The following is a 27,086-nucleotide window of genomic DNA, read 5'->3' on the forward strand; positions in this document are numbered from 1 at the left end:
TTCCTCAGGAGTGCTGTCCCACAGCACAGGGAGCTGCCCTCACCTCAGCGAGGTTCATGGCAGAGAGAGGCTTCAGGAACGGACAGGCTGCAGTGATCTCCTCACGGTTGGTCACTTGTCTTTCCTCACATATCTGCACAGGAGCATAAATGTCTGAAAAGAAACAGACCTGAAACATTGCTGGGGATGCCCTGCTGAACACAGTTCTTCCCACTGTGAGGAGGGAGGCAGAACAAGTAACCTGAGGTGTGGTGGGGTTGTGGGACCCCTCCAGGAGCATGCTGGGGTATTCCTCACCCAGGTCAGGCAAAGAAGCAAAGTCCCATTTGTCACAGTGAGGGCCATTAAAGGATTCAGAAGTGGTATGGTCTTTTGAGGGAAGTGAGGGGCTTCTTTATAAAGCTCGAAAACGGTTAAAAACTGAGCTTGCTACACATTATTGCTATTTGCATAGACTTGTTTTCTGATCAAGGCCTGGAAAGTGGGTTCTCAAATAAATGTGCATTGCAAGAAATACTTGAAACACTGCCCATGCAATCCAGACATGCTTACAGTTTGACTCTCCACACAGGTGCTTAGTTTGAAATTATGTCAGATAATAGTTCTCTATCCTTTTTATGCAGACAAAACTGAATGTAAGTTACGTACTTCAGCCCAAGTCAAGCTGCCATAGAAGCGCTTTAAGGGTCATTGATGAAATGACTTGATTCATACTGTTTGTTTACTTTTCAGTCTCAGCTATCTAAACAAATGTTTCCATTGTGAAATATTTGGGTAAAAAACAAACAAACAAAACAAAAAACAAACCAAACCAAACAAACAAAACCAACAACAGTTTAGCCAGTGAAGACAAAAATATGGAGTGTACCTGAGAAATTAGTTTCTGATTTTCATGTTATGAAAACATTATGGAAATCAAAACATCTGTCAAACTAATGACAAATATATATATATATATCTGGTGAAACATTTAAATTTCCTCCCTAATAATTTTGTGACAAAGTAGGTTAAAGTGAAAGACACCATTATTTTTAATTTTCAATTTAAAAAAAATAAGTGATGCTTTATATTACACATTTAAATGCAACTTTTATCTCTTTATGTGGGCACTCACTGACTTGGTATCTTTCAGGTGGGGTAGGGACACTTACTGCAATTGTTAAACATAAGAGATATGTTAGTCCTAAGTTATTTTAGTTAGTTATTTTTTTTTTTTTTTAATTTTTATTTTTTCCAGATCAAGCTTCAATGAGAGGAATACAAGCAACTGTTAGGTAAGTGAACTCAGTCATCGCTATGATATGTAGCTAGAAAGCAATGTTAGATGTATCATTCATTGCAAAGGGTAAAAGCTTTCTTGTTTAGCTAGAGGAATACAAGAAAAGGCTTTTCTTGATCTTCAGTCATGATTAAAGTGTAATAACTCTAACTTATTTTAAAGTAATGCAGGTACAGTGGTTATATATGTTATTGAAAACAATGAATGTCTAAAAATATTCCTGAAACTATTTGCTTCAGTTCCTAATGGTAGTGAGTTCCATGAGTTAATTATTCTGCTTTTCTTTTTGTCTGTGGTTGTGAATGCTGAATGTGAGTGTTAATGGAGATGAGAAGCAGACATTCCTACATAGTTGTAAGGACAGAGTTCACTTTAGCACCTGACTGTCCATTTATCATATTACTTCAATTTTCTACTGCTGATATTCTGATTTAGTCAATAAAATGCCATTTTCTTTTCTCAACTGCTATTTTAAATCAAAATACGTCTGTACAACTAGATGGCAAAATAATGTTACTTCTGTGTTTTTCTGCAATGTACAGTAATATATAATGGACTGGGCTGTTACATAGTTGATTTTCATTAATTAAGGAATACCTATTAATGTTTTGGTTTGCTCCCCTACTCATTAGTGTGGGTTTGTGTTGGGTCAAGGTGATCAGAAAAGTCCTCCAAAGTTTCATGGAGTTCTGAGGTGTGCAGTGCTGAACAAATGCCTGGAAAGAATGAGAAAAGCTACTGTAGGTTAAAACACTCTCTAGTGGTAGAGCTTTTGATGTAGGTGGAGGGTGTAATGACCTGTGACCCTTGTGACTTTTCATGACTCACAAGCCAACTTCATCCTCTTCTGTGCTTCACTTTGATAGGCTTCTGTCATCTGCTTGTGCAAGGGTTGTAGTGAAGTGTAACTGAACAAGTCCATTGATGTGGGGGTTGGCCTGTTCTCCCACGTGCCTGGTGACAGGACGAGGGGGAATGGGTTTAAGTTGAGCCAGGGGAGTTTTAGGTTAGATGTTAGGAAGAACTTCTTCACTGAAAGGGTTGTGAGGCACTGGAACAGGCTGCCCAGGGAAGTGGTGGAGTCACCATCCCTGGAAGTCTTCAAAAGACGTTTAGATGTAGAGCTTAGTGATATGGTTTAGTGGAGGGCTGTTAGCGTTAGGTTGGAGGTTGGACTCGATGACCTTGAGGTCTCTTCCAACCTAGGAAATTCTGTAATTCTGTAATTCTGTAATTCTGTAATAAATGATAATACCTTTTCATGTGGATTTTATCCAGTTTGAACTATTAGCCATGAGAACAGTTTGAAGCTCATTCTAATTTATGGCTGTCTTTAGCAGTCATACACTTGAACAAGCACACAGCTTACTGCTGTTATTTGTCTATTTTTACCTTTTACTACGTCAGTTTTGCATCTGCTTTAAAAAGTCATGCCAGTAACTATAAATAACGATAGTGAAAGTCGCTCTTTCACTTGACTTACCACATCGAGTTTGTATTTAGTAATGATTTAATTAAAATTTTGACTGCTGTGCTCAGTCTTTCCCTTGCATTCCTCTTTTACTTCCAGTGATGTGACTGTGGTTTTATGGAACTAGGTAAACTGATTTTATTTTTTCCCTGGGTAACTCAGAGACAGCATACGTCTTCCCAATTGTCTTTCATTCATGGCAGGAATTTCAAGCAATTTCTTTAAACTGTCTTCATTATTGTTTTGCTCAGATCTTTCCCACACATTTAGCTGTATCTTACTATGATAGTAACATCCATATCTATATCTTGTTTGGAGTTGGTTTGAAGTCCTCCATAAAATAAATTCCATCTTATTTTTTTCTGTTTCTCTATTTTTATTTTTGTAAAGGGAATGGTATGGGAAAATCTAAAATACTGGCTTTTGAATTAGAACTATTTAAAATAAAGGAATCTAGCAGAATTATGAAAAAGATAGATGTTAGCATTATCCCAAAGAAGAAATAAGAAAGAGGTGCACCATTAAATTTTTCACCCGTATTAGAAAATACACTAGATTTGTTAGTATTGGATATGAAGATTTTTATGAATTCTCATTTTAATATGGCATATATATAAAATTACTTTGTAATTTAAATTTTGAAAGCCAAATCAGAAAGAATGCCATCAGATAGAATTTTACAGGGTATATAAAATGTTTAATTAAGCAGTAAAGCCATGTAAACCATCTGCTTCTGTTTAGATAGTCAAGATGTTACAGAGCCATTTCTTGTAATTTAAGACATCTATGCATTTTTGATTGCTTTAAAATTAGCATTCAGCTTTCCTGAGGACTTCTACAGAAAGTCCTCAGGAAATACACAGTGAAATATATAATTGTTAGCAAAGAGGATGTTCTGCAGAAATTCTGTTAATTTTACTACATTTTGAATTTGAAATTATTGACTTTGGCATTTGAGTTTTTTATTCTTAGTAGCTTTAAACGGATAAAAGCTGAAGTAGATGGACTGTGAGAGTTTGAAGGTTTTCATATCATGGATAGTGGGTAACTTAGGAGGATTTGGGCTTTATTTTTTCCATTCATCGGCTGTGTTTTTTTCCTGTAATCTATTTGTTTGGTGTCATATGATACAGCTCTTCGGGTCCTTGTGTTTGCAAACTAGTTCCCGTTTCAGGTTGTTAAAGATCAACACAAACTCATGTTACATGGAGCTGGCAGGAGAAACTGAGCAGAAAGGATACATCTCTTCTGTCATTCCTGGTAGCAGGATTCCTGGGGAACCCTTGCACAGATGAAAACTACCTGCTGAATCCTAACTAAAGCCTAACACAGGCATTTCATAGCGTTCCTATCAGATTTTAAAATTCTGATATGTGGCATTTGGTGTTATAAACACTCAGAGCTTTATTCTATTGGAACTTCTTACTTTCTTTGGATTTTCTCTGATGCAATTGAAAAGCTGTTTGCAAGGTGCTTCTCAGAAGGACAGTTTCTGACAGTTTAGAAAAGATGAGAAGATAAAATGAGGTAAGACTGTGGGGGCAGAAGTTTCCTGTAACGTATACTTCAGCTTAAGGGTTTCTTCACAGATCTTGAATACACAACTCTACTTTCCATCTGACTTGATCTGCCAGTGGTTGATCTTATGAATTCCTGATTAAGGTTCTTTAAGGTGTTTTTCCCTTGTACAAGCCTTTTTTTGCTTTCTTATACCCTCAAAGAAAAAAATTATATGTTTTAATGCATGGTTTAACACATACAGATGTTGTTATAAGAGCATGAAGTGCTGACAAACACTTTTTAAAGTCTTTTTAAGTAGGATAATTTTTTATTTACAAGTAAGCTTTGAGTTGCAGTATTGTATAAGGTTTTCAGATATATTCTCTGAAGAGGTGTTCAGAGATTGCTTTTTTACCTTTACGTGGACTACAACAAAATTTAACAGACTTATTTCCAAAAGTCCTGTCTTTCCTCTACTCTTAGTAATGGCTTAACAGTTTTTCCTAACTCAGTAAAAATTTAAGGGTGAAGGTGACTGACTTGGTCACAACGTATCCATAAACTTCTAAAAAAACTCCATATCCCCGGAAGTGAGACTTTAGGTAGAAGTGGGCGCGCAAACAGCCACAATGTAACAGATGGTGTATTTGTCCAAGTATTTCAACATTTGATGTTTTAAATATTGGTGAGTCAGTTCTTGAGTTCCTAGTATTCTTGAAAGTTTTATTTATTTATTTACTTTATTTATTAAACAATAGTAGTAACAACAATGCAGCTCTTCAAAAAAAATAAATATCTAAAACCAAGCAGAAACCTTCAAAAATGATTGCAGATGTGTTACTTCGGAGAGATTAGCAGAGACGGTCACCTGTTAATTGCATAAAAAAGAGAAGAAAGAGCAAACAAAGCATGGGAACCACTCTTAATGTTGACAGTATTTAGTAAATGGGCAAGATGGGCTTACTGTTTCTCATTAATTATTGATTAAAAATTTCCCAAAGGGAAAATCTAAGCATCCTATTTTTATAGGATTAGATAGCATCTTATTTTTATAGGTGAAATTTTTAGTTTCACATTTTTAGCATCCTATTTTAATTCTACTGACTTACTGCCATTTTGGATGCTGCACAAGTACTTTTTCACGACTATTAGCTGCCTGGCATGTTCTTGAAACAAAACAAACAAACAACAACAAAAACAAAGAAAACAAAACTAAATCAAAACATTCTTGTTGCAGCACTAAGATTACCCATCTTCACAAACTGCCATGGTCCCATGAACATCAAGTCATATTGCGTGACTTTAAACTGATGATATGAATCCAGATTAGATGAGACAGGTCTATATTAGTCTTCCTTCCTCCCTTCACCGCCCAGCTTTCTCATTTCTCAGCATTAGGTCTGCTAGCCTCTATGTGTACGTGTGACTGAATGCCCTGCTCCAGGCTGAAGCCCAGACTTCCAGCACTCCATTCATGGGCTTATGCCTAAATGTGGTGCTCTTTGGAGTGTGGTTACTTCTGGTTGACCATCTAGTCCAAATTTAGCTAGACTGTAACTTTGACTAGAAACAGCTCTGCTCATGGGCAGAAGAGAGAAAAGACAGAAAGGAGGGATAAAAGTCAGTGATCGGGCACATGGAGTTGAGGTAGGCAGAGCTGGACATTTTTAGACTAGAGGATATAAAATCATGCCCGTCAAAGGGAGTGAAAGTGACTGATGGGCTCATACTGGGTTGGTTATTTAAAGATGAGTATTTTTCAAATTATTGGCTTAAGTTGTGATCCTTTACTCGCCAATGAATTCACAAAAATAGTTCCTTTGACATCACAAACATTATTCTTGTAAATGTTCTTCAAAGCGAGGGCTTCGTGATTGGGCTGTATGGTGCTATTTGTGGAGGGCAACTCCTCTCATCATCATGCAGGTGTGTCACAACTGTATTTTACTAGTCTTCATGCCTCAGTATTTCTTCAGGGCTGTTATATTTCTTCTAACCTGAACCATAACACTCAGTGTAGTGGAAACCATATGTCTTTAACAAATCTCTACATATTCTCATGCACTGTAGGAGCAAGCTGCGTGGCAGCTTCTTTGAAGACTAGAAACACAACTTTCTGTTGTCACTGAGGTTTAAAATCATCCTCCCTTGGGGTACAAAGATTATTCCTTTGGTATATTTAGTATTTTACCAGTGAAGGGTTGAGCAGGTGTTTGCCTGCTGTTGTTGGCAGTAATAATGCTACCCCTTCCATTTTGCAAGCAGATAAAAGTTTATTCATTATGGACATATTCTAGCACTGGAGTATCAAATTGTGTACATGTATGTGGCATGTTAACATGACCTTTTCTACTTATGTTGTAGCTATCTAAGTATACAATAAGGTTTTTGTATTAGATACTATGCTTATTTTGATTTCTGCAGGTGACAATGTGAGTAAAAGCCTTCTTTTCTACTGGTATGACACATATTGTTTATAATTCTAACTGTAAAAGGTGCTGCAGTTTCATCCTTTTCTGAGATAGTACAGGGAATTTAAAACTGATTGCCTTGCATTGTCCATCTGTTTACCTTGTATGTGTAATTTTAATGAAAAGAAAATGTTTAAGAAGCCTGATAGAAAAAAAAACAATGTATTTTACATTTCTTGTGATTCATATTCAGTTATCATTAATGAGCCTGAAGAACAGTAACCAGCTAAACTTAGCTCATTAGTTTGGAGCTGATGTTAATGGTATTATTTTTATCTATATTCCTTCAAAATTGGTCCCTGTGCTCCTGTTAAAATTCATAATCCAAAAATAGATGCTTAATTTGCACTCTGAATCATCATATAGTTTTAACTTCTATGATGAAATTGTAAGAATGTGAAGATATCTAATAAACACTAGCTTTTTGAAGTATCTATCAATTCAGCAAGTTTGCCCATGAGATACTTGCAATAAACTTACATGCTAAAGACTAAATGCCGGGTTCAAATGTCCAGCATGCTTGCTGGGCCGGATCCTGAGCAGAGAACTCTGCTTTCACTGTGGTGTGAACTGGCATCGTTTTACAGAATTGAATGGGAGTTGTCACTGTGTCCTCTGCACAGCTTTGGAAATCTCAGCTTTCTGCAACTTCTTTAGTAAGTGATATTTGAATGAAGAAAGTCTGTTTATGTTTGATTGTGACTCTGTGCTCAAATGGTGTTTAAGGTGAAAGGCCGTAATAATTGTGATCTCTTGTAAGCAAATTATGAGGATATTAGTAGGGCTGTTAGGTCTGATTTCAAAGTAGGAGGAAACTGCTTAGCACACGTGGTCTCAGTTCTGTAGGCAATTTGCATTTATGTGCACATGGAAAACAAACGAAAAAAAAGACAACATTGAAGTGCTGTATACTTAAAAAAAAAAAAAAAAGATATTTCTGTGTGCAAGTGTTTGCAGAATTTAAGTCTGTACAATCAAGGTAACAAATCTGACAGTTGTAGAAATGCCATAATGTATTAATGTGATCCAAGAATGTATTGAAACATGGTGGAAGCCAAAGCGACTGTGATTCATTTTTGTTATGTAAACTAGCATTCATACAGAGACTGCAAATCAAGATGCTTCAACCCTGACTGTCTTTGATGTTTATTTTAAACATGTAAGCATTTTTTAGCTGGTTGGCATTTGTTCAAACATGCAATATTTACTAAGAGCTTTGTAGCTGTTTTAAAAGTAAACAGCTTTAATATCAGTATTCATTTTTGTGACATTCAGTGCATTAGAAGAAAATGCAATGATTACCTCTTAAATCAGGTAGAGAAGAGCCTATTTGTCCTAAGATCTGTTTCTCAAAATATCTGTCTCAGTAAACTGTGGTTAACCAGACCTCACTGTTTGCATAGTTCTAGTCATGTTTCCATTCAGGAAGTCCCCCCAAAGATGGAGCTGCCTGCCAGAATGGGATGGTGCCGTGGATTGGCACGAGGCAGAGTGGGCACAGGGCTCCACGGGGCTGTCCTCACCAGGCGCTACCTTCTCCTTACTTCTTGCTGGCAGCTGCAGCGCATTCTGTTCGCAGGACATGGCAGGTGCCAGCTTCATGGCAGGAAGATGCCAGGCTCAGCTGAGAGGGATGTTTTTAACTCTCATCTCCTTGGAAAGGAGAAAACCTGGTTGTCTCAGCTAGGATGCAGCAATTTAATGCTCAGACCTCTCAGTGTTGACTCCATCCTGTCTACTGATGGTGTCAGTGCTCCCAGAAGTGTGCTGCCTAGCTTCTGGGTCAGGAGTATAAAATGCTTAGCCTCAGCTCAGCCCCAGGCCAGACACGCTGCTAGACTAGCAGCAGTAAGGGTGTGGAGCTGCAAAGTTACCCTGCTGGGGGTTGGCTGCCGTGGCTGCTGATTTCCTATGTAGACAACTGGTTTAGAGGAACTATTTAATTTATTCATGTTTGAACATATTTTTTGTAGGATGTTGTTATAAAATGGTTTTAATCACAGACTAAATGTTACTATGCTTTCAGATGGTGTATTGTAGGATGCCATGCACTGAGGTTTTGTGATACACATTTACTGAAAACCTTTTAAATAAAATATAGAGATACCAGAAGAGGTTCTCCCTGAAGAAATCTACCTTGATAGTCATTCATTCCTTTGATTATTTTTCAAAAACTTACCTTCCAAGCATGCTCAAACCGCACATCTTTTACCCAACTCATGGGGAGCTGTAGGACCTATGGAAAAGAAAGCATGCTAATGTGACTTCAAGGCACACTGAGCTCTGTAAGAAGTCTTGAATTGGTTGTAAACTTACTTGATGCTGTGTATAATATTTGATAGTCCTTTCCAACAGATGCTAGCATGTTTTATTAATGGATGAAACTATAAGGAAGATTTACCTGCATTAGTAACAGAAATTCATGTGATGTAATTATTTTGCACTGAAACATAAAGAAAGGAAAACATATATCATATAACGGATTTATTTCTATTTGTCTTGGTGCTTACAACCCAAATACAAAGTGCTTTTCAAAAATCATTAACTTTCCTAGAATACTGCTCTTGGTCTGGAGTCCTATTTACCAACTGGACTCTGATGTACACATATCAAAAGCCCAAGGGATTGCACGATTCCATTCAACCTGTTCTTCTCTTAAGCAGTGTCACTGTTATTTTAAGAGACTATAAAGAAAATTTCTGTGCTCAGTCTGTGTTTAAGGAAAACTGAGATAGCCAAGGCAGCAGGCTCTTGTTATACCTTTTCATGGCCAGATTGCAGAGAATGACTACGATATCTGTCCTAGCAGTACTTAGCAAACAGAAAACAAGAAATATGAAATAACTGATAATCTGCAGCAAAAATCTATGACAACTCCTCTTAACTGTTCTGAAGGAACCTTCAGAATTAAGAAGACATGTCTTAATCTAGTAATATGCTTTTTTTTTTTTTTTTTTTTTTTTTTTTTTTTTTTTTTTTAAGGTACAGCATAAGATAGAAACTGCAGAGCAAAACGAGCATGAATACTAGCATTAGGAAGTGAAATGAGCATTTTTGGTTTGTTGTATCTCTGTTAATGACAAATTAATGTTAATCCACATGTTTATTTTGAGTTGTAATTTATGTATAACTAAGTTAATTACATAATTGTAATTGTCAATTTTATGAGGCAGTAGTGCTTTCTTCATTCTGGAAGAGGCTGCATGTCTACAATACACTGTTTCTCTGAAGGCAAAGGCTTTTTTTTTTTCTTCTTCTTCTCCAAAGAGTGGGAAACAAAATAACATAAAAACACAAGGCTGGAAAGGTAACAGCTTATTGTTGTAAAATTAATGTATTTCCTTCCTTAGAATTCATCACTGCTGGTTGTATTAGGTGGAAAAAGAGGTACTATATATTTGCACCTCACAGAATTATGTCAGGGAGCATATACAGTCCGCTTCCCCTTTGCTTTAGAAGAAAAAAAGAATGACAGCAGCTTTTTTCCTGGCTCAGCTTCTCCCCTATCTGTGCTTGTTCAGCTCTGCTGCCCTGGTGTATTTGGTGGGGGAGAAGACAGCCCAGCCTCACCCTGTTGTTCACCATCTTCCCTCCACACTCTGTCTTGAGGGGGGAAGACGAGCATAAGTGATGTGTTAAAATACAGCTTTCCATAGCTGATAGCAAAAGTTGCCCACCCACACTTCTTGTGCTCTTCTTTAATTACTCTGGAGCTAATAATCTGATGGCATGTTCTCATGTTCATACTGGTACAAAAGTGTCTATTGATGTGAATTAAACAAGATCAAACACTAAGGTAATGCAAGTTTTACTAGAATTACTACAAAAAAATTAAATGGTGTTTGAGGGGAAAAGAATGTTTTTCCATACTCTTAACATATTTATTTCAAGATCCATTTTTTTTTTCATACAGATAGATGGTTCCAGTTCTACACTTCGCTTCAGGTTTTTGAAATATCTCAAAATTTATTTGGATCTTGTGGTAAATATATACAAGAACAAAATTTACTGTGCTGCATTAAGAATTTAATTGATCTGTACAAATACACAAAACTATTTAACTGGGAATGTAAAATTTTCTCACTTGTGCTATCTCAGAACTTTTTTTTTTTGGAGAGGAACTGACTATGCTGTTGATGCATATAAATGATCTATGCAATCTTTTTTAATTCAAAGTTTGTATCAGAGAAAAGACTCTAGAGGGAGCCCATTTCACAGTTTTCTGCAGTGAGAGAAATTGCTTTACAAAGATAATAAATCTATTTCTATTAATATGTAATTTAATGTAAAATCTTTTCTGTCTCTGAGATGCAGAAGAAATTATCTTGGCACTGTAGGACACTTATTTACCAATATCTTTGGAAATTTCTCAGTTCATAAAGTCATTGCTATCTCACCATTATCTGTGTTTTTTGAATGCTAGGGAAGATTTGTGGTTGAAGAAATACTATTTACATAATAAGAGACAATTTATGACCATTTTCTTTTAAAGAAGTCTCAAGGCACCCTGAGTGCAGTAGCACAGAGGAAAGGCTTTCATCTGTGTGTCTTGAGGCATTCTACTTGTGCAGGCAGTGAGAAAACAAGAAATTTGTTGAAGAGGTCGGAATATGGCATTCCATATTTGTGAAAGCATATATATTGCATGTAACTTCCTGCTACACATCAGTAGGCACGTGAAATTTAGTTTTAGTTTTGTAGTTGTGTTTTTTTTAAGCCATGATTTGTGACTAGCTAGCCATGTGTCCGGTATCCAACTGGCAACAGACTTTGCATAGTGTTGCAGCAGCTTGGAGTTCATGGCTAGAGTGATAATTTAATTTTAGCCTGTTGATTGCATTTTTTCCACACTAAATAAATAAGCTTAAGAATTTATCAAGGTGCTTGTTCAAGACAGGTTGTTTAAGGTTGTATTTGCACCATATGATGTCCTTTCTACCCTGTAAGGCTGAGTTTCTTTCCCAAAATGCTTCCAGAGTGACAGGAGAGGAAGAGCAGGTGATGGTGCCCACCCAGGCACCTCCTGTTAGTCATGGTGCTTGCTCAAGTCCAGGAGATGGGAAGCATTCCCAGCTTTGGTCTGGATGCAGCTGGACTCACCCAAAGTGAGAGTGGAAGTCTGGATCAGAGTTTAAAGCACACTTTAGTTTCAGCTGCTTGGCCTTGTACACATTGTGCTGGATACCTTCATTTCAAGGCATTGGGAGATGGAACATTTCCAAAATGTATATGAATAGAAAACAGTGGAGAAAAAACCTCTTGTTTTGATAAAATGCTAAAACAGAGGATTTATTAATTCTGTCAGATTCCATATTTCATGTAGCAATTTGCAAGGGATTTAGTACTGAAGACATTCAACCTCCTAATTGCACTTTATGTTTAGTTTCTTGGTTTATAAACGATAGAGCTAAATCCATCAAAAATCTGTTTACAAAGTCAGTATTCAGTATTAGATGCCTTTTGCTTGCATTCAATTCACTCTGTCAGGCTTCTAGCTAACACCAAGCATTTCTTCAACACTTCACATTAGCAGAAGATTATGTAAGTGTGTACTGCAACTTATTCACAGGGTAACTTGTACCAACATGGTATTTACAATTCAAATAGGAACAGAAATGTATGTAATTTATCAGGACACACTTTCTCCATCCATCTGTTACTTACAGCATGCTCTTAGAATGCTCTGTAAACTTAAAAGAATATTCAGAAAATACTAACCCAAACATCTTACCTCAGTGTATGTAACATTTGTCACCATGAGCTATGCTTGTGGTTTAGTCCAGTTTATTACCAAGGTACTTTCTTAATCACAAATAACTTGACTGAAATAGCTTTGCTAAGATTAATAGAAAGTGCTTAAAATAGTAAATCACAGCTGTTTGTACCTTTTTTTTTTTTTTTTTTTTTTTTTTTTTAATTAGCAGCTGTTATGGTTGCTTGTGTGTGTGTGTTGTAGTATACTAAAAGACAGTAATTAGAAGATTATATGCATTTAGTACAAAGCTGTTCTTTGTATTTTTTTTTCCATGGTTAGTGCTTTGTTTCCTGCTCAGTTCTTAGCACAGAATTAAGACAGAGCTGTTAACTATAGGCCTTTCTGGTGCTTAGCATACATGTGCAACAACTTTGTAAATAGCAACCAGCTGATTTTTCACATTTCTCTGAAGCACAGGGCTCTCTCTATTCCCATTTTAAAACTGGCAATATGATACTCTGAAGATTAATACTAAAGCAACAAGCAATTTTATGTGCACATTTAAGGAAAAGAAAAGAAAAACCAAAAATGACCCAGCCTTCTGAAAATGAACATTGGCTCTAGATGCATGTCCTGTTCTTGTTCCATCTGTACTTCCAGAGGTTACCAGCCCTCCTCTTTCTGTGAAAAAAATTCTTACCTGCTGGAGTCAAAATAAGCTGGGTAAGTTTAAACAGTAAGCATATAGTTCTTCCCTGGCACAAATTTTGTTTCTTACTAGAATGGGCCAGAGGGTACTGCCATGCAAGCACCCAGGCAGCAGGCTGGGAAGGTGTGACACCCTTTCTCAAGGAAAACAATGAGCAGTGGGAGACAGAGAGGCTGAGTTCTGTCAGCCTCTGTACTTCAGCTGGTACAGTGCCACAAAGATGAGATTAGCTCCAGGTTAGCAGGTTACTTCTAGCCTACCAAACCGTCACATGTTAGCCAATCCTTTGTAATTACCTGCCACTTATTGGCCTTTTCCAATTACAGAATAACGTGTTAGTTTGCCTCACAAAGGCAGATGGACTTCAGTTTCTTTGTCCGTTCCCTGTCCATCCTTTTCAACCTTCTTTCCTGTTGCTTTGGGGATTTGGCTCTAAAAGGCATGGGACTGTACTGTTCAAGCAGCTCTTCCTGTTACATGTGGAGTATAATGAGCCTAAATGGGAGAAAGCTCTAAAGGACTGGCTGTAGGAGCAGGTTCTTCTTATGTTGAGAAAAGAGCTTCTGAATTCAAAGTGTTCCTCAGATGCCAGTTGACTTGGCTGGGACTGATATATGAGACAGTATTCAGGCACTGGTGGAAGGCTGCTCTGATCAGACTTTGTGCCTGAAACTCAGCTTCAGAGTCTGGAGAAGCAGGCCAGAAGATCTCAGAAGAACTTTTCCAGGAGCTGGAGATTTCTGGACATAAGTGAAAAAACCTCTAACAGCAATCAGGCCTTGCAGGAAGAAAGGGACTGAGGTTAAGTAGCTACGAAAATTTTCAGAAAGCATAATTTGGAAGAAAAAAGTTATTTACTTGTCTGAATGACTGACAGTTCCATCAGCAGCAGTTTACACAGCCTAAATGCTCTTTCCATTAGACAAAGCAAAGATAAATATACTCTAGTCCTGCATAAGACTGATGCATTTAGCAATTAATTCTAACTTTCTGTAGTTGTTTATGTGAATATTTATGTAGTTTGTTACATGTACTTTCGAGAGTATTCTTATGAGAAGAGGAAAACTTATAATATGGCATTTCCTATATCTTTCCGATTATTCTGAGCAATGTTTTGTTTGCATTCCCTCTCACTGCTGTGTGGAGGTGGGATGGTGGAGCTGTAGCCACAGGAAGAGATCTCTTGTGTATTTCAGTGAGTTATCTTGTCCTAAGGGTGTGGCAAGAGAAATAAGAAGCGAATGGAAATCTGTCCTTGAGCAGTTACAGAACCCAGAAATAGCACGTCCTGTGCCCTGTATTGCCCCATGTAGTAACTAGAAAGTTTATGTGGGCTTGGATTTATTTGGCTGGACTCTGAGGGATATTTTACTGCTGTGAGTAAACAGCAGCTTCTTGAGAATGGGCTCTGTTTAAATGAGAGTAATGTGCTGGCCAGCATACACGAAATATCTGGTAAACAGACGATGAGCCTTGTTCCAGCGCCTGTCTTCTAGCTGATTCACAAACTAGACACAAAATTTGCTGAAGGATTTTGTTTAATCTAAGTAGCGGGGACAAATGTTGCTACAATAAAATGCCCAGGACTTCATTTCAAAGGATGTGCAAATAAAGATGGGTGTTTTCACCATATGTGAAATTAAGGGTTAATTCCAGAGGAATATACTTACATTGATTATTTACCCACATTGATTTTTAATGTCCCTTATGAGGCATTTTGCCCCCTCCGTGTGGAATCTTGACCCCACTAAAGTAAGTCTTCTATTTACTGCATTTTACCCTAAAGTTTCAAAATGTGCTATTTTTCTTACGCCAACAAACTAAAAGTTTGTATTCTATAATGTCTTACTTCATATCCTTTGTCGTATCTTCCCAGACCCCAATAAATTCTCCCTTTTATTTGTAGGAAGTGCCCTGTTGCTATTTATGCAATCAAAATGCATGTAACTTTTCTTTCCAAATCTTTTTTCACTATATGCATTTTTGTAGCCATTTATTTTCTAGCACATACTTGTGGAGCACAGCAAAAATTCTGATTGATGCTAAACCTAAATAAAATCCTCAGAAATACATCTGATTCAAATCAGATACTTTGCCTGATTCAAACATTAATTTTTCACTTTAGAAAAGGTCATGTTACATGTGAGTCTGATTGAAGAAAATGTTTCAGAATCTTACATATCCAAAGATGAGTAAGGGCTATGTCTAGCTTTACTTTTGAGTGATAATGACATAGTTTCTTCTTCACAGAATTGTAATTTCACGAGCTAATTAATTATTTTTGCAAATGAAACTGGAAATGGGTACTGATAAATCATATTCCAGTGCTGATTAACAGTGTGGTCTAGGGTTAGTTGATTAAATGCATTATGCATTTATTCAGAAAGGACAGATAGAATATGTCACTTGCAGCAAGGGGAAGCTTGTACTAAAATCATTGTTTTATTTTTCAAAAAGGAACCATTGAAGATAGAGGCTGATCTTTCAAATATGTTGCAAATGAGATTAATGCACATACAGAAATGGAGAAAAGTACTTTCTATAGAGACTACAGCATTTTCTAGCAAAGCATAGATCAACGTGAATAGCTTATTCTTAACTTGACATTTGCCTTGTGTTTGACATTCTAAAATTCAAATTATCTCCTTAAAATGCTGAATGTAAGGAATCTGTATCCTTATATTAACCTCTGCAATATATTAGAGAAGCCCAAATAAACTGTGAAAGGCTACTGGGTTTAAAAGTATGGAATATTTATATATATATAGATATTGATATATAGATAGATACAGGTATATATATAGATATATGGCATATGTGTATGTATATACATATGTACATAGGGGTATGATGGACAATGGAATTTTCTGTGTTCTCAGCTTTCTGTAGAATTATTGGTCTTTTTTTTTTTTTAATATGTTTTTTAAAGTACTCTTTCAAAGGAGATCCTATTTCATAAGCATTGTATCACTTTTTCCCGACATTTTTAACAAGTATTTCTTCCTAAACATTATTCAAAGACAATAGACATTGCAGAGCCCTTTACAGAACGATGACTTTATGGTGTGCAGATTTGTTTTGTTAGTAAGAGTAACCACAGTAACGTGTGAGTGTATGTTTCTGTAGATCCAGAAAAGATATAGAAGATAATGTTAACAGAGTGATGATGCAGAGAACAGTAGAAAAGTGCTTAAATTATGAGAAAGGATTGCTGCGTTAAATATTTCAGGTGACAGAAATCATATATATATGTTCACTTTACTTTTTTTTTTTTTATGTACTGCAATGGTAATGGCTGCTTTATCACTTTATTAGGATTAAAAAAATATTTTATATCCATGTAATGCAGCTATTTTTTTATCTTGCATTTATGGGCATTAACATCTTGCTATTTCATTCTTGATAAGAAAAGACTAGTCTATTTCTTTCTCTTCAATTTTGTATACCACACGTGGTAATGTAACTCAAAAGACAAAAAGCAATAGGTACCGCAAAAACATTCCACTGACAATTGCCCTTTTTGGTTAACAGATATGTTGTATGTAGGCCTTTTCTGCCCTGGTCTGAGTAGGGTGACCGTAGTGTAGTATCTCATGAGTGGTGTATAGTGAGGCTATTAGAAACTTGCATTTATTAGTTTATTTATTATTCTCTTGAATTAGAATGAGTTGGGCAATAATAAGCAGAAAATTGATGTGGAGACTGGTGGGAGAAGGCAGAAAACCATAACTCTGTGCTAAATAACAAAATGCTGATAGAGTTCTATAATCTAGGAAGAATATGTAGATCGGGACGGTGCTTTTAGCTTTTGGACTACTGAGTGCTGGGGGAATGTTGTGTTGTTGGAGGTGCTGCTTTCTAGAGAAGAAATTTCCAGTTGCAAGTAAATGGCATTGGTAATTACAGAATGAGAGAAAACAGGGGTGTAGACATCCAACAGTTTCAAATGCATGCATTTCCTTAAAGATACTTTCTCTCATTGTACAAATAGTTGCATTGCAGCAGTTCTGTATGAGTGACTATTGTAGAGCTCAGTAATGTCTGTGTATGTCTTGTGCATCCTTTTCAAAGAAAGAATGTTTTACTAATAGTCATACATTTATATGAATAACTCTGTTCTTTCATGTCTAATACTGAGTAAGTAACTGAACTTCCATTCAAGACACAAAGCTGAAATCTAAGAAATTCTGAGAGCAAAATTCAGAGCTATGAATATCTATAATGTCAAGTAGTGGAAGGATTTAATTAAGTCCTTATGCACAGTTGAATACCTCCTGAATTTCATTTCAGTTGCTATTAAGCATCTGCAAATGGAGTCGATATAATCGCAGGCTTTGTGACATTTGATAAAATATTTTTATTAGCAAAGATGAGAATCTGCATCAGCTACAAGACTTGAGAATACTTCTTCACTTTAGCTTTTGCAAGTCCAGTAGTAAAAGAAGGGTTTTACTTCATGGAAGGTCTAGTTGGTAGGATGTTTTAGGAAGGAAAGTTGTTTAAGGAATAAAGATTCTAAAATCTGGCAATAATTAAACAGAAAGTTTGAATTTAATGCTTAAGTTTTTGTGCTTTTATGCAGCTTTTAGAAATCGGACTCACTTTTCTATTTCCTTGGGGAACTGTGGGCTCCTAAGTGCTTGTGTCTTTTAAACAAGCCACGCGTCTCCAAAAAAGGCAAAATGTCATAGGAATGACATTTTAAAATAAACGGTATTTTTCCACATTAAAGTTTCTTGTTGAAAGACATAAGTTCCCTCATCCCCACCCTCTTACGGTAGAAATAGATACAGATTAGCATAACCACTTCTGCATGATAAATTATCATGTTGGACTTGGATAACCATAAAAATGTATCTACAGAAGAAATAGAATTGAAGAAATTTAAATTGTGCTTTCTGGTTGATAATGATATTAAAAAGCTTCAGTTGCAGTTGCATTGCACATCCTGGGAAATTAAAGAAGCTCAGATATGGTTAGTTTCACTGAAGAGCCCTCAGCAATGGCAATGCCTCAAAGAGACATTAAAGATTGCCTGTAGCATGGAAATATGTTGGAAAGACAATGAAATTAGCAGGTCAAATTGCAGATCCTTTAGTTTCTCTACTTTATGCACTGAAGTTTTTACACTGATTAATTCACTCCCCGCCTATGATTCATTCAGTAGCATACCCAGCCATTGCTTTCGCATTTTGGAGCATTGACTACCAAGCTACTATTTTGGTCTCCAAAGCAGGCTCTCAGTTTTATGAAGTGTGCACCGCTTATCCCAAGTTTCACCTCTGGAATGAAAAGAACGGTGTTATTTTTCAAGGAAATGTACATGCTTAAAGAAAATCATAAGCACTCTGCTGTAACCAAGGTCTCATTATTGAACCAGGTATGTACAATTCCAAGGTCTAAGGAAATGCTGGCATTTTGCTGTAGATCTTAATGAAAGGTAAAAGATGTACAGTCCCTGGGTACAGTTTCCGTTCAGAGTACATAACTAATACCATGTCTCTGACTTTGGTGTTTTTAAGCCAGGCTCCTACCAGAAGGAGAAATCCTGCCTTCCCTTCCATCCTCTGCCATGCATTTTGCCCTGTCCCTTGGACTGGTGCCAACAGAGCACACAGTATGCTGAAGCAAGGAACCATTCTGATTGCAAAAGAATCAGTTTTATGTTTTTTGCTGGCTTAGTTCCAGCCAAATCAGTTTTCTGAGAAGCTTACCATGTGGCCATAAAAATGTTTGCACTAATACAAGGCAGTAACACTCTACTTAGGGGTAGTGGGAAGCTAATAGGTATATAAAGGGGTAGTTGCCCCTTTAGGTAGCAGTGTCATATCAGATCAGATTCATATCTTCAATTGCAGCACATTCTTAGCTGACTGGCATTAAAAAATTAAACTGAGTAAAGCAGTTGCACTCATGTGACTGTTATCACTTATGTCTAGGGTCCTTCAACGGATTGGAAGTGCCTCTTACCTTTTCCACTTTCATTGCTCCACGTTCCCCATGGGGTCCATTATTACAGGAGTGCATAGCTGATGCATAGGGAAGCATGGCAACAGAAAGCTCCTTCCTTTCCTAAAAGTAAAGGTCTGCTGTTGGTGCTTGAGGGAAAGATGGGTCTTGTGCACACAGCCACTTTTGCCTCTGTCATCAAAAGCAATTAGCCACTAATATGGTGATACTGGTGGAGCTTTAAATGAAAGCAAGCAAGCAAGCTTGTTTCCAAGAGAGGTAAGCACTGCTATTAACAATGTTAGTGTTTGGAATTCTGTGTTGTTGTAGATACTAATTTTTGTTTATATCAGTAGTTAAAGCATTGGTTACTGTTAAACCAGACATACTTCCTGCGTTAGACTTCAGATTTTTTTTTCCAAGGGTCCATTAATGGAAGTGGGTGGCTCCTTGCCATCTTCAGTAGGATGCTCTTCTAAAAGTATCCAGCTCTTAAGGGAAATAATTTAATAACTGTGCTTTAGGCATGCAAATTATCTTCCATAGTGTTAAACCGACTTACATATTTGAGTCAGGACTCCCAGTCCATCTGCCAGAAGACATTCTTGCTGCAGCTGCTCCTTCATTCAGCAGCATTTTATCCCAGCTTCCTGATTTTTCAGTGGGGTTTTAATTTTGCATCAACATAGCCTTTAGGAGTGGCAAAGATAGGTCCAAGCAAGATTCAGAGGTGGAGCCTCCCAACTTTTTACAACAGACTTGTTCATTAGTCAATCTCAGCACTCAGACTGATACCCTCCAACATCCTGAGCACATCTTCAGAGAAAAGCTGCATCTGGTCTGACTGACTTGTGGCCAGATGTGTGATGGAGCAGGTGTGGAAGTGAAGAACTGCTGCTTTTTGTGGCAATGAATTACCACGTGCCTGCTGATCTGTGGTAAATGTCTACTTGTGGATGCTCACCTCTGGTAGGTGCAATGCCAGGCAGAGTGGCTTCCTCTTGCTTGTGCTGCTGCTTTTATAGGAGAAACAAAAAGAGGTGAAAGATTTATTTTAGTTACTGAAGTCAATAGCTGTTTCTGTTCTCAGTGTATATTCAAGAAAAATTGCCAGGTTAATATTTGTTTTTAGATTTTTTTTTTTTAAATCCAAAGGTTCGAATGTTTTATGGAAGCCTTCATCCCTAAGTGATTGAATGTGGAGAGAACTGAATTCCAAGATAAAAACAGGTAGTAAAGAAGCAAATACTACAAAAATGGAAGTATTTACTGTCTTTATTCTATCAAAACACGTATGTGATACAAGTATGTGACTTGCTTTCTTTTTTAACCAGCAATTTATTGTAGTTTGGAAATCCTCTAAGGCTTCCTGATTCCTTGCCAAATCTATAATTCATTAAATTTATGTCCCTATTCTTATAACAGAGCTTGCTCAGGGATATAAATCTCTCCTTTTTTAGAGGGTGAGAAAGACTCTCATGATTATATTTTGGTAAGCAGAATAATAGGGCCTCAATTTAAACACGGGAGCAATAAAAAGCAGCCTTAGATACCCTTGTTTTCAGGCTGTGTTTCTAATGTAACATCATGTAACTTTGATAATCCTTTTCAGCAAGAAATCCTTAATCCCATATAAGCAATGACATTTTTACAAACGATATGATTCATCACTAGCCTATGTGAATACACATCCATTAGTGCAGCTATTGCTAGGTGCTGTTTCTGTTGTTCTCATTTCTCAAGTATATGAGTGTTTAGACACAGTCAAATGAAAGGATATGTGATGAAATTGGAACATTTGGAACTTGCTTGGAAGTGAATTTTAGACTGTTTCATGTCAAGTTGCATTTCTCCTATTTTCTTGCTTTATTCTCTCTAACCATTAGATATTATCAGCTTTTCCAGTCTTGGGATTAATGTGAGCTTTAGATGTTTTTAAGGGGAGGGGTAAGGAAGAAAGATAGACATTTTCGAAGATTAAGTTCTGAATACTCTCATTAGAATTGCAGAATTTCTGTATTAGGTACAGCAAACAAAGAAATACCAGTACAAGAAAATAAAATGTCAGAAGCACTTTGTTGGTGATCAAATCCAGGTACTTAAGAGACGGTCACTGCCAAAACTGTTACAGTTTGATGGTTTTTATGTCTTGGAAGAAAGAAAAAGTTACTCGCTTAGCATGCTGTCAGACTTCACAAACCATTCTCCCTTACTCTCTGTCAAGCATGAATTCTGAAGTGCTAAAAATATATTCTTCCTGCTTGTTCTTATGGCACATTTCTCAAGAATTATTTAGTGATTTAAAACAAAACAAAACAAACAAAAACACACACACAAAAAACAAAGAACACATTTTATTTGTGTTTTTGGGAGGTGATATTAAAAAAATAATAAAAATAAATTACAAGGAAACTGTTTTGGTGGAGGATATTTTGAGAGCAAATGAACTGAAGTGCACTCATGAACTATTCTCCTTCCTTTGACTATTTGTTTGATCTCTATTTTCATAATCAGTTTAATGAAAGTAAACATAGAAATTACTATTATTATCTCATTCTTTAAGATATCCAAGTTTTTGAAAAATTAATCAAATAGAGAATTAATAAAAGCACTTAATGTAGGACATATACACTTCATGCTGCCCTACTTCCATTAGTTGTCAGCTCTGATGAGTCGGGTTGGCATTTACATGTTTCCTTGTGAACACATGGGTACAGGCTTTTTAGTAGAAATCTTGCATCATAATAGCTAAACTACAGCTGGCTGAGTGTGCCTAGGAGCCATGCGTCTCAGCAGTCTTAAACCCTCCCGGTGTGTGGGAAAAGAAGTTATTCCCTGAAAATTTCCGATAATGCAGACACATCTGAAGGAACTGTAGCCAGAGGTGAATAATGAGCTGCTGTCACCAAATGAGCCGAAAAACTGTGCTTGGCATTGCCGTCACTGTTGGCAGGAAAGGAAAAACAAACGCATCACTAAAGAACATCATGCAATTTTAGAGTTGGCCATTGTAATTATTTTGCACTCTTACTGCATATGAAATGAAAGAAAATAACATTTTAAAGAGAGAATGCAATTCAGATCTAATTAAGTTGCAGTATATTTAAGAATAGAAATCACCCTAAAGACATCTAAATATTGAATGTTTATAGTAAGGGATAATAGATGTTCCTAAATTACTTCTGTGTCAACAGAAACCTGACATTGTTTGATAAGATTGTGTTCAAAATGTAGTCTCAAGAGATTAGCAGATTAGCCCTGGATGATGGGCACAGAAGAAAACAAATTAATGCAAATGTGGAGTGCAACTGCTTGCGGAAATAAAGCTTCTGTAGAGGAGTGTGAGGCATTGTGGCTTACATTCAAATTCCCGCTCCCTCTTAGACAGGTTTTTACAACTCCATTCGTTCTAAGTCAGAGAGTTAATTTTACCCTAAAATATGGTTCTTCCAAATGTCAGGACAATGCCCCTGGTTCAAACACTCCTTTCAAATAACACTGAAAAAGTTTTAGTTTCCTTCCAGTATAGAACATCAAGAACAAAACCCTCACATTTCAAAATGTGTTGTGAAAAATGTCCTCATACAGAGCCCTGTTGTGAGTGAAAGCAATTTCTTGCTAAAATATTAGGCAGAATAAGGGACTTACTATTTTAATTACCTATTTATTTATTGAGACGTGGTTTTCTTTAAGAGGATTTAGAGCAGGGATGGTGAACCTCTACACATGAATCTCTTGTCTGCTGAAGGACGTTGTGTGACTAGCAGCACTTCTGCATTGTCAGAGGCCGTCTGGTGACCTGCACCTGGAGAAACAAGTGCTGCCCACCCATTTCTATTTGCAGCACCTTTGGGTGGTGTAACAGGGTTGCCTCCTGCCCATGACCTGTGCAGAAATGCCCTGGCTTCAGCTCTTCTGGGTGTGATGTCTGTGTCCTGCAGCTGCTATCTAAAGGTTCTGCCTCAGGGTTTTGATGGTCAGGAGGGTTGGCAACTCCAAGCTATTAACACTGGCCTTTGTAATTTATCTTGAATGACAAACAAACCAAATTCAAAAGTTGAAACAAACTATGCACTCACCACTAGCTTCCAATTTTTAACATCAGAACTACTTCTAATTAGTATAATACTTAGGTAAATCTAGTTTCCATCACCTGGAAAGATTGCAGTGATTTGTCGGGGGTAGCTTTTGTTTCTTTCTCTCTCCATTTATTTATTTATTTATTTTAAAACAATTTGACACTTATTTTCCTACTGTAGTGATTTAACAAGCATTGAGATGCTACCTGATTTTTCACACTGGGGCTATTGTAAGTTTTGAAAGTTTCTGGGGGATTTTGACTGAAGGCTTCTTGACTAGTTACTGTTGCTGCTGACATAATTTTTTCCAAATGTGAAACTGTTGCAATTAGCCTTTGGTAAGATATGGGTGTGTGTTAGGATTCCTAGATGTTGCACAATAATTTTGTTTTACATCTCCAGAATAATGTGGCCAAAAGCAGAAGCACTTCTGGCCCTGAGCAGAACATTCCTGCTTTTTACCTTGTTTTCCTTTTGTGCAAAATGTAGCTTGGCCAAACATATGATAAAGAAAATATTTACTTTAGTGGCATTACTCTGATTAATACTGGTGTGGCAGAAGACTATTGGGTTAAAGAGCCCCTGTGGGCCAGACTGCACAGCTGTTTGGAGCAAGAAACTGCCTTAAAGTCTAAGCCATATAAACTGTTTTATTGCTGTCATAAAGTTCCTTGTTATGACACAGGCTGGAATTCTCTGAAGTGCAGAATTGGTATTTCAAATCCATCCCACAGTGATATGGGTTCAACATTGTGCACAAATTAATTGTCGCATATTTATATTCTGTAGCCACAATCCAGGAAGTTTTGTAGTAATTCAGAAGCATCTTGAATCCCAAGTTGTCTGTTGACCTCAGCGCTGGCAGTTTCAACATATTCTTTCCAGTTCAGCAGGAGATTGTAAATCAGCAAAACTCTGGCAGTTTGCCAGGTTCTGTGCTGATATGCATGTACCTCAGAGGCGTCATTTGCAAATTTAATTTTGACACAATTAAACTGGCTGAAGCCCTGAGCAATCCAACCTCAGAGTTGACCTGGCTTTGAGCAGAAACCAGGACTAGAGACCTCCTAAAGCCCCTTTTGACCTGAATTATTCTGATTCTAGATGGAAGGGGTATGTATTCCAACTTCAATTTTATTTGGATTTATTGTTGATCAATTCTTCCCCTTGACGGGACTATAGGAATTCAGGTTTAGGAAATTCTTCCATTTGTGGCTGTTCTACAGCTGAGAGTCTCATGGAGGAACGGAAATGAGTGGTTGCATAAGTGGACCTGAGAACTGATTTCCACTCCCTTTGACAGCAGAAATACTTATTTCACTGAACAGTGTAATTGCATTTTCCTTTAGTCTTTCATTGCAGCTTGTGACATAGGTGATCATAGTTTTGAATCACAAAAGCAAACCCTTTGCTACCCATTGGCATTTTCTACTTTGTTCTGTCATTTGCAGTTTTGATCTGTGTGTCTTTATAGAAAAAAGCAGTGCATATGAACTATGCTCATAAAGTAGCCATCCACTGGGACCTGTAACCAGGTAGTTACATCTCCTGCTCATCCTCATCCCCTCTGGGTATAAACATTTTGGTCAGAGATTATAGATAGAGACCGTAGTATTCAGATGCTCCCTTTATCTCTCCAAAGACCAGCACTTCAGAACTGGCCCTGACTACGTCATAATAAAAAATAAATAAATACATGTAAAACAGATCGCAAATCAGAATTTTCCCTTTCAAACTACACAGGAAAAGATCTGACAGCACAGATGTGCAGTTTTTCTTACTTGAAAAATATCTTCTGTTCTTTTTTTTGGTCTTATTTGTATGACCAGTTATTAACATGTACTAGCAATTTAGTAAGCACTTCTGTCATGAAAGTGGTGCTCTAATACCAGCACGGGTTGCCCAGAGAGGTTGTAGAGTTGCTGTCCATGCAGATGTTCGATGTTCACAACCCAACAGGACGCAGTCTTGGGCAACCTGTTCAAGCAGTTCTTTCCAGCCTCAACTATTCTGTGATTCTTCTGTGATTCTCCAAAAGGTGGTTTTTTTTTTTTTTTTTTTTTTCAATAGGAGAGCTGTGATTCTTGTATTGGATTGTATTTATACTGTCAATAATCCTAATGTGAATTATTTCAACATTTTTTCACTATATATATCATCCCTAAGGATTGTAATCACAGTATAATGTCCTCCTATTGATTTTCACTCAGTTCCTGTTGACCCCCATGGCAGAGTATGGCTCTGAAGAGATCAATCAGTATTATACTCAAGTCTCCTAACACCTAATTTCCTACACAACTGAACTTCAGCACTTGTAAAATTTACTTCCTTGTGACCTTTTTAAAGGGCCATTTTGAATTTATAAACCATCCCTCAGCAATCGGGGGCTACTTTAAAATGAACTACATTGTGAAAGTGGGAGCTCTGTTGTATGTATACTGAAATATGAACAGCATTTAGCATCTGGATACAGTGAATCATTCAAATTATGACTGAAAAAAAACACCAAGGAATCTATTAAAATTTAATATTCCACTGGCATACAGAAAAGTCAGCACTTCTACCTAGCAATTTCTTTTAATCCGTTTAATAGACCGCTGAGTCATTGGTTCACAACTAAGGTTCAACAGCAATAAATGGTTTTATTTTAAATTCCTATAGCTTAGTAATTGCGTAGCTGATCATTCGATTATAGAAAATGTTTATAGGAAATAACCACCAGGTAGAAACACCTGCATAAAATGTTTGTTTATCTACAATATGCCTATGTCTCCTTGGTCCATGCAATTTCACTCTTTCCAATGACCAAAATCATGGCTCCATCTGAATTTCAATTCACCTTTAGTTTTGTGACCTCCTTCTTTCATGGATCAGAACATTTGCTGTCTTAACCAGTTTTAAAATGTCTGAGGTGCAAGTCAGAGTCATGTGGCAGCACTGTACAGTAGCTAAGCAGTACTGAAATGTAAGTTGATGTGACTAAGTATTATTTCTGCAAAGGGTGCAGCTCTAGTACTCTTACTGAAAGAGTGTTTTTCATATCCCTCAGCATCGTCATTCCAAGAGTTAACTTCTTGACTATCAAGACTCATTAAGTGTCTCTCTAGTCTGGAGCTGACTGTATACATGTCTGTGCTGAAGAGTTTTAAATCATGTAGAAATATGTATGGTAGAGGAAATGAACATCTTTTATGACTTTTCTCTTAACTGCAAATCCTTCAGACAGTTCAGCAGAAAGACTGTTATTTCTATTCTGTTTCCTTCTGGTTTTCCTAAGAAAGCTTCAGGACTTTGTTTTTATAGATTTCAAGCAATGTCAAAGTACATTTTTCTTTGATACTTACCAAAAACTGGGAAGGAAAAAAAGGGCCTTTTTGGGGGAATGCCTCTTGTAACGCCCAGTTAGGCTCTTGGGCACAGAAAGTACTTTGGATAATGTGTACAAGTCCTGTGCCCATGTGGGGCACTGTCCATGGAGCCACTGTCTTGCTTCTTGGTTTTGGTCTGCTGTTTAGGTGTGACACACGGTGACTTTGATTTCAAACTCAGGAAATAGGGAGCTGGAAGCTCTGCTGAAGCTGGGTGTGAACACCACATGGCAGCAGCAGCTGGCCACCTTGTTTGCCCTGGCTGGCATTGGATGCAGGCTTGGATGGGCTGCTGTCAGGGAGACTTGAAGCAGAGCCATGTTATTGTTAAAGGATGCTGCCAATGGTGACAAGCTGTGCAAGTCTTGGTCGCTCTGAAAGAATATCACTTAGGCCCTTAGGAGTCCCACAGATCCTCTGCATGTGGGAACAGTCAATAATGGGCATCTGGTTTTCAAGAGAGGAAGACCGACATTATGGCCCCCTGCCAAAAACTGGTGCCAGTTTGACAAATAGCATGGTTATTTCAGAGTTTCTGCCACACCGCAAATGAATCTCCTTCTGG

This window comes from Aythya fuligula, chromosome 6, assembly GCF_009819795.1.
Source record: "Aythya fuligula isolate bAytFul2 chromosome 6, bAytFul2.pri, whole genome shotgun sequence".
Classification (NCBI taxonomy): Eukaryota; Metazoa; Chordata; class Aves; order Anseriformes; family Anatidae; genus Aythya; species Aythya fuligula.